At 36.4% G+C, this 10,789-nt stretch overlaps 1 pseudogene; it reads left to right on the top strand.

Annotated features, from left to right (window-relative positions):
• The first annotated feature begins 8,920 nt into the window (after positions 1-8,920).
• Positions 8,921-10,731, top strand: LOC129554922 (NADH dehydrogenase [ubiquinone] flavoprotein 2, mitochondrial-like; annotated as a pseudogene).
• Positions 10,732-10,789: the final 58 nt, after the last annotated feature.

Raw genomic sequence — 10,789 nt, 5'->3', positions numbered from 1 at the left:
ACTGCAAGGAGATCCAACCAGTCCATTCTAAAGGAGATCAATCCTGGGTGTTCATTGGAAGGACTGATGCTAAAGCTGAAACTCCAATACTTTGGCCACCTCATGCGACGAGCTGACTCACTGGAAAAGACTCTGATGCTGGGAAAGGTTGGGGGCGGGAGGAGAAGGGGACGACGGAGAATGAGATGGCTGGATGGCATCACCGACTCTGTGGACATGAGTTTAAGTGAACTCCGGGAGTTGATGATGGACAGGGAGGCCTGGCGTGCTGTGATTCATGGGGTCACGGAGAGTCGGACACGACTGAGCGACTGAACTGAACTGAATATTTATTTCCTTCCTTCTGCTAAGGCCTTGTTTGCTCTTTTTCCTAATTCTTCTAGATGGTAAGTTTGGTTGTTTATTTGAGATATTTTTGTTTCTTTTTGTTCTTTCTTTTTTTTTTGTTTTGTTTTTTGAAGTTCTATATCACCATGAAATTCCCTCTTGCTGAATCATACAGATTATTTTATGGCTGTGTTTTCCAAATATCTTTTATACATGCTGGGAAACAAACAACAAAAAAAGGTGTTATTCTTTTTATTGTGTTATTCACTTTAATCTGATGGTAGGAAACTAAACCCACAATGTCTCTGAAGTATGCTTATACATTTTAATGGCATTAGTACATTTACAATGTTGCAAAAATGTCACCAAAATTTTCAGAAATTTTTCATTATTCCTAACAGAACCCCTGTATTTGTGAAAACATAAGGTCCAATTCCTCTTTCCCTTCAGACTCTCATAACCTTTATTTTGTTTTTCTATGAATTTACATAGTCTATATAATTAATATAATTACAATCATGCAATATTTTTCCTTGTGTGTTTGTCTTATGAGATTTATAAAGTTACCAGATTCTTTCATGTTGTAGAACTTAGGTATCAGAATTTCTCACTTTTTATGTCTGAATAATATTCCACTGTATGTATACACACACAATATGTAGTGTAGAAGAGCCAAGGTGACTTATCCAATTTATTGCTATCTGGTAAATGTGTGTACAGAAATGGAGATACTATATAAATTCAGAAGAATGAGGTAAAAAATCATTTCTATATTATATCCAAAGTATAAAAACACATATTCTAAAATAGATGGAACTTTATAACTATGTGTTCATTTCATTCTCCTCATTAAAATACTTTAAGGAATTACCTTGCAATTATAATTTCTTCATACTTTGCCTACCATGATTTTCACATTAAAATTAAATTCATAAATAATATTACAAAATATCGATTGAAAACTACTCCATAAACTCTGTAAGAAAATGGATATGTCTATCAGATGAACCCTAGCATCTCTATAGCAGGGCCAGGCACAAAGTTGGCACCCAAAATAGTATCTTGAATGCATAAATGAAAGAATGTTCGTTGCAAATATTTTTGTGACTTTAATATAGTTACAAATGTACAGATAAGTTACAAGAAGAGTGCAAATAAGTCTTATGCACTCCTTAAGTAGATTAATAATTAGTTGATCAAAGATAAATCGCTCCATTTATTATTTTTTTTTCTTTTAACATGTTTATTACAACAAATACAATTCACATCTGACTAGCTTTGTTTCCTCTTCCCTCCCACAACCATGTTCATTGGGCCATTTCCTCATATTTGAGCAATCAGTGTACTTTCAGCACACATGCCCAGCAGTACTTTTAAGTCCATTCTTACAGGGTGCAAATGGATTTCAATAATTTATACAAACAAGTGGGTTATGCTCAATCACTGCAATTTTAAGCTACTGTACACAGGAATGAAAAGGTTATAGAAAAGTGCCATAGCAACAGTGCCTTAAGAAAGGAGAAAAGAGGAGCCTTAAAAAATGGATAAAATCAGATCAAGGATTTCAGAGGGAAATGGAACACACGGGAAATGAAAAACATTTCTCTGCAAAACAAATGGAGAAGCACTGCTCTTGATCAGGTGCAAGTGTGGAAACAGTTGTTTCATGATATTTTGTACACTGCCCATATGGTTCAAAATCGCATCCTTAGACACAGATCGCCTGGCGCTTGCACTGAATTTTTGAAAATGCAAGATTTTTGAATGATAAATTAACCCCCCAAATTTTTCTTTAAAAAAGCTAATTTTGCAGACAGGTTTACATGTAAAAGGCTAGGTATTTAGCCACCTCAGCATTGATTAGTTTTGGATGTCTAAGCTCTGTTACACATGGCTTCCCATGGCTTCACTCTACAAAACATATTTACAACGTGAAGAATACATCTACAAGAAATCTACATTTCAAGGGTTTTACTTGTAAAACGCTCCATTTATTTTATCTTTAGTTTTCACCTTTGGTGATTGAATTTCTTCTCTTCTTTGCTCTTCATTTTCTTTCTGAATCATTTAACCATAAACTGAAGATAATACTGTGTTCTTAAGTTCCAAATACTTCAACTTTTTTTAAAGAACAAAAGGTTCTTTTTCATAACTGTTGCAAAATGATCAGAATCAGAGATTTACTGATTAGGTAAATACTTACCTAATCCACCTTCAGTTCAGTTCAGTCGTTCAATCATGTCCGACTCTTTGTGACCCCGTGAATCACAGCACACCAGGCCTCCGTATCCATCACCAAATATCTAAAACATTTAAGAAAAATATACAGCAGTTTTCATAATTAATTATCAAAAGATACATTCTTAAGATTGAGAACAAAACACAGGTAACTTCTTATCACCATTTTACTTAGAGATCACTTTTATAGGAAATTCTAGGTAGAAAATAAGCTATTTTAAAATATAATTTTACATTTATTTCAAAAGCATTGAAAATTTAAAATAAATGTCATAAAATGTGTTCAAATCTCTTCAGTGGAAACATCATTAAAAGAATTAAATTCTAAGGAATATACCATGCTGATAGGTTATATAAATCAATCTTTTCAAATGATCAGTTCAGTTCAGTTCAGTTCAGTCACTCAGTCATGTCCAACTCTCTGCGACCCCATGAATCACAGCACGCCAGGCCTCCATGTCCATTACCAACTCCAGGAGTTCACTCAAACTCATGTCCATTGAGTCGATGATGCCATCCAGCCATCTCATTCTCTGTCGTCCCCTTCTCCTCCCGCCCCCAACCTTTCCCAGCATCAGAGTCTTTTCCAGTGAGTCAACTCTTCGCATGAGGTGGCCAAAGTTTTAGAGTTTCAGCTTTAGCATCAGTTCTTCCAATGAACACCCAGGACTGATCTCTTTTAGAATGGACTGGTTGGATCTCCTTGCAGTCCAAGGGACTCTCAAGAGTCTTCTCCAGCACCACAGTTCAAAAGCATCAATTCTTTGGCAGTCAGCTTTATGTAATTAATAGAGCAGCTAAGATTATTATCACTTACTAACACTGTCTTTGTAATGTAAGGAGATTAAACAGAGGCTATGCTTAACATTTTACCCCTATTTCTGAACACAAGGATGTTTTGTCCAAGAAACCAACTATCTCTTAATAAATCAATGTCTCAGTTCCCTTCTAACTTGGAACTTTTTCAGAGGCAATGCTGGATACTTTTGAACTTCTGGATCAGATGATAATAATCAGGTACCATGGAGTTAATATATAATGACTAGGGTCAATAACAATCTTATATGTTTGAATTTAAAATGCATGAAAGACAAGGTTGCTTATCATGCTAAAATTAATATGGAGTGAGTCTGAAAGTAGAGACTCAAAACACTCATCATTACTGAGAAGCATATCCCAGGGCTTATAAGCTAATTAAAATTCTGCTTAAACTTATATTTCAAATGACTATATTTAAACTAAATTCACTTGAAACAAAGAGGTATAATTCTTTGTTTAACTAAAGCTCACTGTTGCATTTTCTCAAGGAAACATCCATAATGTGATGTTCTTTAGAACAAACCCCTGGGTTTTATTAAGGTACTAAAAATACCAATATATGTGACAGTGGATTTTCCAAGAGAAAGGGATTTTTTTTTCTCCTTTACACTAATAAAAAATGAGGCATACATATTTCTTGAAGGAATTTGTGTGGAAAAAATAAACACAACTCCTAGGATATATCTTATTTCTATAGCTGCCAAATCTTTCTATCAGCTTTCTCTCTGACAGAAATGCAGCTATTCCTAGATAAGGTTGGTTTTTAACTAAACATTCTCTGTCTTTGCAAGTGAAAAATGAGCCTATAGGAATATATTCATATCAACACATCAGAATTCTCTTTCTAAAATCTGCTACTAATGATTGATTGTTTGTACTAATCTTGTATACAAGGGTTAAGAGCTGTTACAATATATTAGGCACAGATATTCTATGCTAATAATGGTTTTCAAAAGGACTCAGGACATTAAAAAATGTCATATTCAAGCGAGAAATTCATGCATGGATTTCCAAGTCTCTAATAGTTTTATTTTAATTAATTTAATCAATCCTGGATGTTCATTGGAGGGACTGATGCTAAAGCTGAAACTGCAATACTTTGGCCACCTCATGCGACGAGTTGACTCACTGGAAAAGACTCTGATGCTGGGAAAGGTTGGGGGCGGGAGGAGAAGGGGACGACAGAGAATGAGATGGCTGGATGGCATCACCGACTCGATGGACATGAGTTTGAGTGAACTCCGGGAGTTGGTGATGGACAGGGAGGCCTGGCGTGCTGTGATTCATGGGGTCGCGGAGAGTCGGACACGACTGAGCGACTGAACTGAACTGAACTGAACTGAATCCTACTTAAATATAACTACAGCATAAGGCACATATCCATGTTTTAGGAGGTATGCAATGTATGTTATGATCTTTTCTTAATGAATCCCTTGAGAATGGACCTATTCTAAGAAATGTTTTGCCTGTTTTTTATTATAGTGTGTCCAACGTTAATGAGAAATTCTGTAGGGAATATTTACCTCTTACAAAAAAAATAACCTATGACAACTATATTTCTTTGTTAAACAATAAAACCTAAAAGTTTTCCAATAATCCAATTCATTACTAAAGAAAAAGCGTCACAAAAATTAGTTCTTAAGGCTTACCACTAACTTTAAAAGATTTGGAAGTTGAGTAAATATAACATGAAAGATCCCTTATGCAAATGTGAGGCTCTCTATAATACATTATTCTTCCTTCCTGGTCTTGCTGCTGCTGCTGCTGCTAAGTCACTTCAGTCATGTCCGACTCTGTGTGACCCCACAGATGGAAGCCCACCAGGATCCCCCATCCCTGGGATTCTCCAGGCAAGAACACTGGAGTGGGTTGCCATTTCCTTCTCCAATGTGTGAAAGTGAAAAGTGAAAGTGAAGTCGCTCAGTCGTGTCTGACCCTTAGCGACCCCAGGACTGCAGCCTACCAGGCTCCTCCATCCATGGGATTTTCTGGTCTTGGGTCCTACTTAAATACTGCTTAGAGTTGATTTGAGAAGTGATCATATCTAAGGCCCAAATTTCCTATTTCTATGGCTCAGAGACTCTTAGAAAAAATAACATTTGACCCTTCCATCTTAATTCACAAGTGAATCCCGAGGAAACTAAACATCACCTCATCAAACATCAGTAAATGAAAAGTTCAAAATATTCCTTTTTCTCCCTCCTTCCCTCCCACTCATGGAATATTTTCAGCTTTAGGCTTGATTTGTTTATTCATTTGTTCATTAATTCATTCATTTTTTCCACCAACTCAACAGGTCATCAGGAAGCTCCTCAGCCAACACAGATGACACTGGAAAGGAGAACTGCAAGGAGAAGAACCTGATGTTTTATGACATTCCTCACATACAAAGAAGAATTAAGACTAATGTACAATTTAGAACTGAGTTAGCAAAAATAGTCTCTTGTTTAAAAAACAGTGACAAAAGAGGCTCTTTCAAAGGAGAGATTACTTGAGGTTTTCATGGCCTAATTATGTATATACTAAATAATTTCTCTCTGATAATATGTTGCTTCACATGGGCAATAACTTAATATGTGAAAGCCATACATAATCTGATACTATAATTTGAAGCTTCCTCACAGATATCAGTTCAGTTCAGTTCAGTCACTCACTTGTGTCTAACGCTTTGCAACCCCATGGACTGCAGCATGCCAGGCTTTCCTGTCCATCACCAACTCCTGGAGTTTACTCAAACTCATGTCCATTGAGTCAGTGATGCCATCCAACCATCTCATCCTCTATCATCCCCTTCTCTTCCTGCCTTCAATCTTTCCCAGATCAGGGTCTTTTCCAATAAGTCAGTTCTTCACATCAGATGGCCAAAGTATTGGAATTTCAGCTTTAGCATCAGTCCTTCCAATGAATATTTAGGACTGATTTCCTTTAGGATGGACTGGTTTGATCTTGTTGCAGCCCAAGGGACTCTCAAGAGTCTTCTCCAACACCACAGTTAAAAAGCATCTGCTCTTCGGTGCTCAGCTTTCTTCACAGTCCAACTCTCACATCCACACATGACCACTGGAAAAACCATAGCTTTGGATGGACCTTTGTTGGCAAAGTGATGTCTTTGCTTTTTAGCATGTTGTACAGGTTGGTCATAGCTTTTCTTCTAAGATGTAGCTTCACATTTTTTTTCCCAAATGACACTTTCCTGCTTATTATTTGTATAGTGTAAACAAAATCATTGTTTATCACTGGCAGCTGAAGGAAAATATTATGTATATTAACACTTAAAATGATGTACATTTAATTGAATATGTTAAATGCACAAAATAATAGGCAATAACATTTTATATCACAAGAATCTATGCTTATACTCCTCAGAAAAAAATAATTGTCATATAATATATCTATTTAATGTTTATATTGAAAATATCAGTTTTATATTGGGGATGCATCTTATGCATATTAAATATATCTATTGTATATGTTTTGAATGAATTTTTAGCTATTCATTAAATGATGTCCCAGGAGTTTTCTCTTCTAAATGAGAATTGGTGGGTATGGAAAGCAGATTAGCTTCTCATCTATGTTATTCTGAGTCATATTGCATGGTATGTTCCTCTTTGTGAGTAACTAGTGTTCTCTGGATATCCTGGAAAGGACATACATTTGTTTATTTTAATTGCAGATATAGAATGCTCTATCTCCAGACCTGAAATGTATAGGCTTAAAACATGATGTATTTATAATTAAATAAAATTATAAATATTATAAGGTTAAAACGTATGATTCATCACCTCACAGCAGTTCATTTTGGCCTCATCTGGAAGGTTTTTAGATGAAGACCAGTTAATTGAGTTAAACGATCTCCACTCCTCTCCACTACCACAGTGGTGTGCTGACAGTTTCCTTTCATTACACTCTAAATGTTGTCATGTCTGTCATGAGACATTAAGGATTCATGGATTCCCAAGAATTCCTTCAGAATCATTTCTTTCTTCCTATAATGTCTGTTCAATTTCTCTCTGATTTTCTCTACTAGTAAGATGATCACAGATGCCCTGATGCTGCTGCTAAGTCGTGTCTGACTCTGTGCAACCCCATAGACGACAGCCCACCAGGCTCCATTGTCCCTGGGATTCTCCAGGCAAGAACACTGGAGTGGGTTGCCATTTCCTTCTCCAACAGATGCCCTAGATCCCACAATAAAAACATATTTAACTGTAACCTAAACATTGCCAAAAGAAGATGAGCTTCCAGAATTTTATGGACTTTAATATGAGAATTATTAACATTAATACCAAAATACCAAGTTTTCCCTAATATCCATACACATAAGGAAAAAGCTTAGGAAAAAAATTCCAAATACCATCTGTGTATTTAATTTGCAATAAAATAGAACATTTAAAGATAATTAGGTAAAAAATGCCCACATATAATAACTAAACCCACATAATATGAGGAAAGTTTAATGAAATAGCATATTTAGAAGGAATACATAACCAGGTATGTTTAAAAAATATTCTATACTTGTTTTAAAATTGTGGAAGGAAGATTTCAAAAACATTTCAATCATAAACACATACAAATTATTTGTAGTTCTTGCTTGATCAGGACTATTTTAGATGTGCTGATCAATAAGTAAAAGTAAATTATGTGAATTGTCTACTCATACATACCATAGTGTTTGAATCAATCTTGATAAAATGAAGGAGGTACATAAACATAATGCCCCCTGGCTTGTTTTTTTTGTTTTTTTTTGTTTTTGTTTTTGTTTTTTTAAGTATACAACTTTAGAATGAAAAGAACAATTTTCAAATTGTTGTTTTATTTGTTAACTAGTCCATTCTAAAGGAGATCAATCCTGGGTGTTCATTGGAAGGACTGATGCTAAAGCTGAAATGCCGATACTTTGGCCACCTCATGTGACAAGTTGACTCACTGGAAAAGACTCTGATGCTGGGAGGGATTAGGGGCGGGAGGAGAAGGGGACGACAGAGAATGAGATGGCTGGATGGCATCACCAACTCGATGGACATGAGTTTGAATGAACTCCCGGAGTTGGTGATGGACAGGAAGGCCTGGCGTTCTGTGATTCATGGGGTCGCAAAGAGTTGGACACGACTGAATGACTGAACTGAACTGATAACTCAAGAAGGGTAGAAAGCAGTTGGGTATTACAGTTTATATTGGAGCTCTGAAAATTAAAATTATAATCCATTTGCCCTATGATTATAGAGACAAAATTTTAAGGAGCCTCTTGTAGGGCCCATCTGTTACAAATATCTTTCCTTCAGACAGAAAGGATATCAAAGAAAACAAATGAGATAATCTGTTAATGTGTTTTGCCTTAAACATGTGTTAAGTACATAAAATATACTTGGTAGTTAAAGAACTATGAATTAACTATTACTAAAACTTGAATATCCTGATTTCTTATTAAGTTTTTTTTATTCATGATATCATGCAATGATCATTAAAAAATGAAAACAAAAACCACTTGGGAGGCAGGTAATTTGGTCCACCATGATCTCTATGGTGCTCTGGACCCATGGACCCACCCAGCCAGCCTTGCCAGTGGAGAAGACTTTTGAGGAGTTTGCATGAGACAGCTGTGCAGAATGGAGCTGGAGGAGCCTTATTTGTGCACAGAGATACTCCTCACAATAACCTGGATATTCTATTTGATTTCACAGTGGAAAACTCTTAAGAGGACAGAGACAATTGTTAAAAAAAAAAAAAACAACTTCTGCTTTATTGACTATGCCAACGCCTTTGACTGTGTGGAACACAACAAACTGTGGAAAATTCTTAAAGAGATGGTAATACCAGGTCACCTTACCTGCCTCCTGAGAAATCTTTATGGAGGTCAAGGAGCAACAGTTAGAACTGGACATGGAACAACAGACTGGTTCCAAATTGGAAAAGAAATATGTCAGGGCTGTATATTGTCACTCTGCTTATTTAATGTATTTACAGAGTACATCACATGAAATGCTGGGCTGGATGAAGCACAAGCTAGAATCAAGGTTGACGGGAGAAATATCAATAATTCAAATATGCAGATGACACCACCCTTATGGCTGAATGTGAAGAAAACCAAAGAGCCTCTTGATGAAAATGAAAGAGGAGAGTGAAAAAAAACTTGTCTAAAAACCAATGTTCAAAAGACAAAGATCATGGCATCTGGTCCCATCATTTCATGGCAAATAGATGGGGAAATTATGGAAACAGTGATAGATTTTCTTTTGGGGGACTCCGAAATCACTGTGGATAGTGAGTGCAGCTATGGAATAAAAAGATTCTTGCTCCTTGGAAGAAAAGTTACGACAAACCTAGACATATATTACAAATCAGAGACATCCCTCTGTCAGCAAAGGTCTGTAGAATCAAAACTATGGTTTTTCCAGTAGTTACATACAGATGTGAAAGCTGGACCATAAATAAACCTGAATGCTGAACAACTGATGGTTTTGAACTGCAGTGATGGAGAAGACTCGAGACTCCCTTGGACAGCAAGATCAAACCAGTCAATCCTAAAGGAAATCAAGTCTGAATATTCATTGGAAGGACTGGTGCTGAAGCTGAAGTTTCAATATTTTGGACCTCTGATGTGAAGAACCGACTCATTGAAAAAGACCCTGATGCTGAGAAAGATTGAGGAGAAGGGGGCAAAAGAGGGTGAGATAGTTGGATGATGCCATCGACTCAATGGACATGAGGTTAAGCAAACTCAACGAGATATTGAAGGTCAGAGAACCCTGGTGTGCTGCACTTCATGGGTTCACAAAGATTCAGAAACGACTGAAGGACTGAACAACAACAACACCCAAAGGGGCATAAAGCAGAAGCTGTGCTTCTGATCCTGGATTTAGCCCAAAGAAAGAATGGATGGCTGCCCAACTCTGCTATGAACAAAGTTGAAGAAGTTTTACAAGTACCTCCGATGAGAGTATATGATGTACTGACTTTTTATACAATATATATTGCAAAGCCAGTTGGAAAGTATATTCAAGTATGCACTACTATGCCTTGCATGCACTGAAAGTCTGACAGTATACTGGAGGCCATTAAGAAAAAAAACTTGAAATAAAGGTTGGAGAGACTACACCTGACCAACTTTTCACTCTGGTGGAATGTATAGGAGCCTGTGTAAACCCACCAATGGTTCAAATAAATGAAAACTACTAGGAGTATCTGACACTTAAGGATTTTGAGGAAACTATTAATGAACTCAAGGATGGTAGAATCCTGAAACCTGGGCCAAGGAGTGAATGCATTTCATGTGAATCAGCCAGAGGTCTTACCTCTTTGACTGAACCACCTAAAGGACCTGGGTTTCTTGTAAAACTAGGCCTTTAATTTATATTTAACTGTATAATTATTTCAACTGGAGAAATAAAGTATGAATCTCCTATCA

The sequence above is a fragment of the Moschus berezovskii genome, chromosome 14, assembly GCF_049115385.1.
Source record: "Moschus berezovskii isolate FMDL1 chromosome 14, NW_MosBer_1.0, whole genome shotgun sequence".
NCBI classification, from domain to species: domain Eukaryota; kingdom Metazoa; phylum Chordata; class Mammalia; order Artiodactyla; family Moschidae; genus Moschus; species Moschus berezovskii.
Note: the sequence above shows the minus strand (reverse complement) of the source record. Positions and strands in the feature narration are given on the sequence as shown.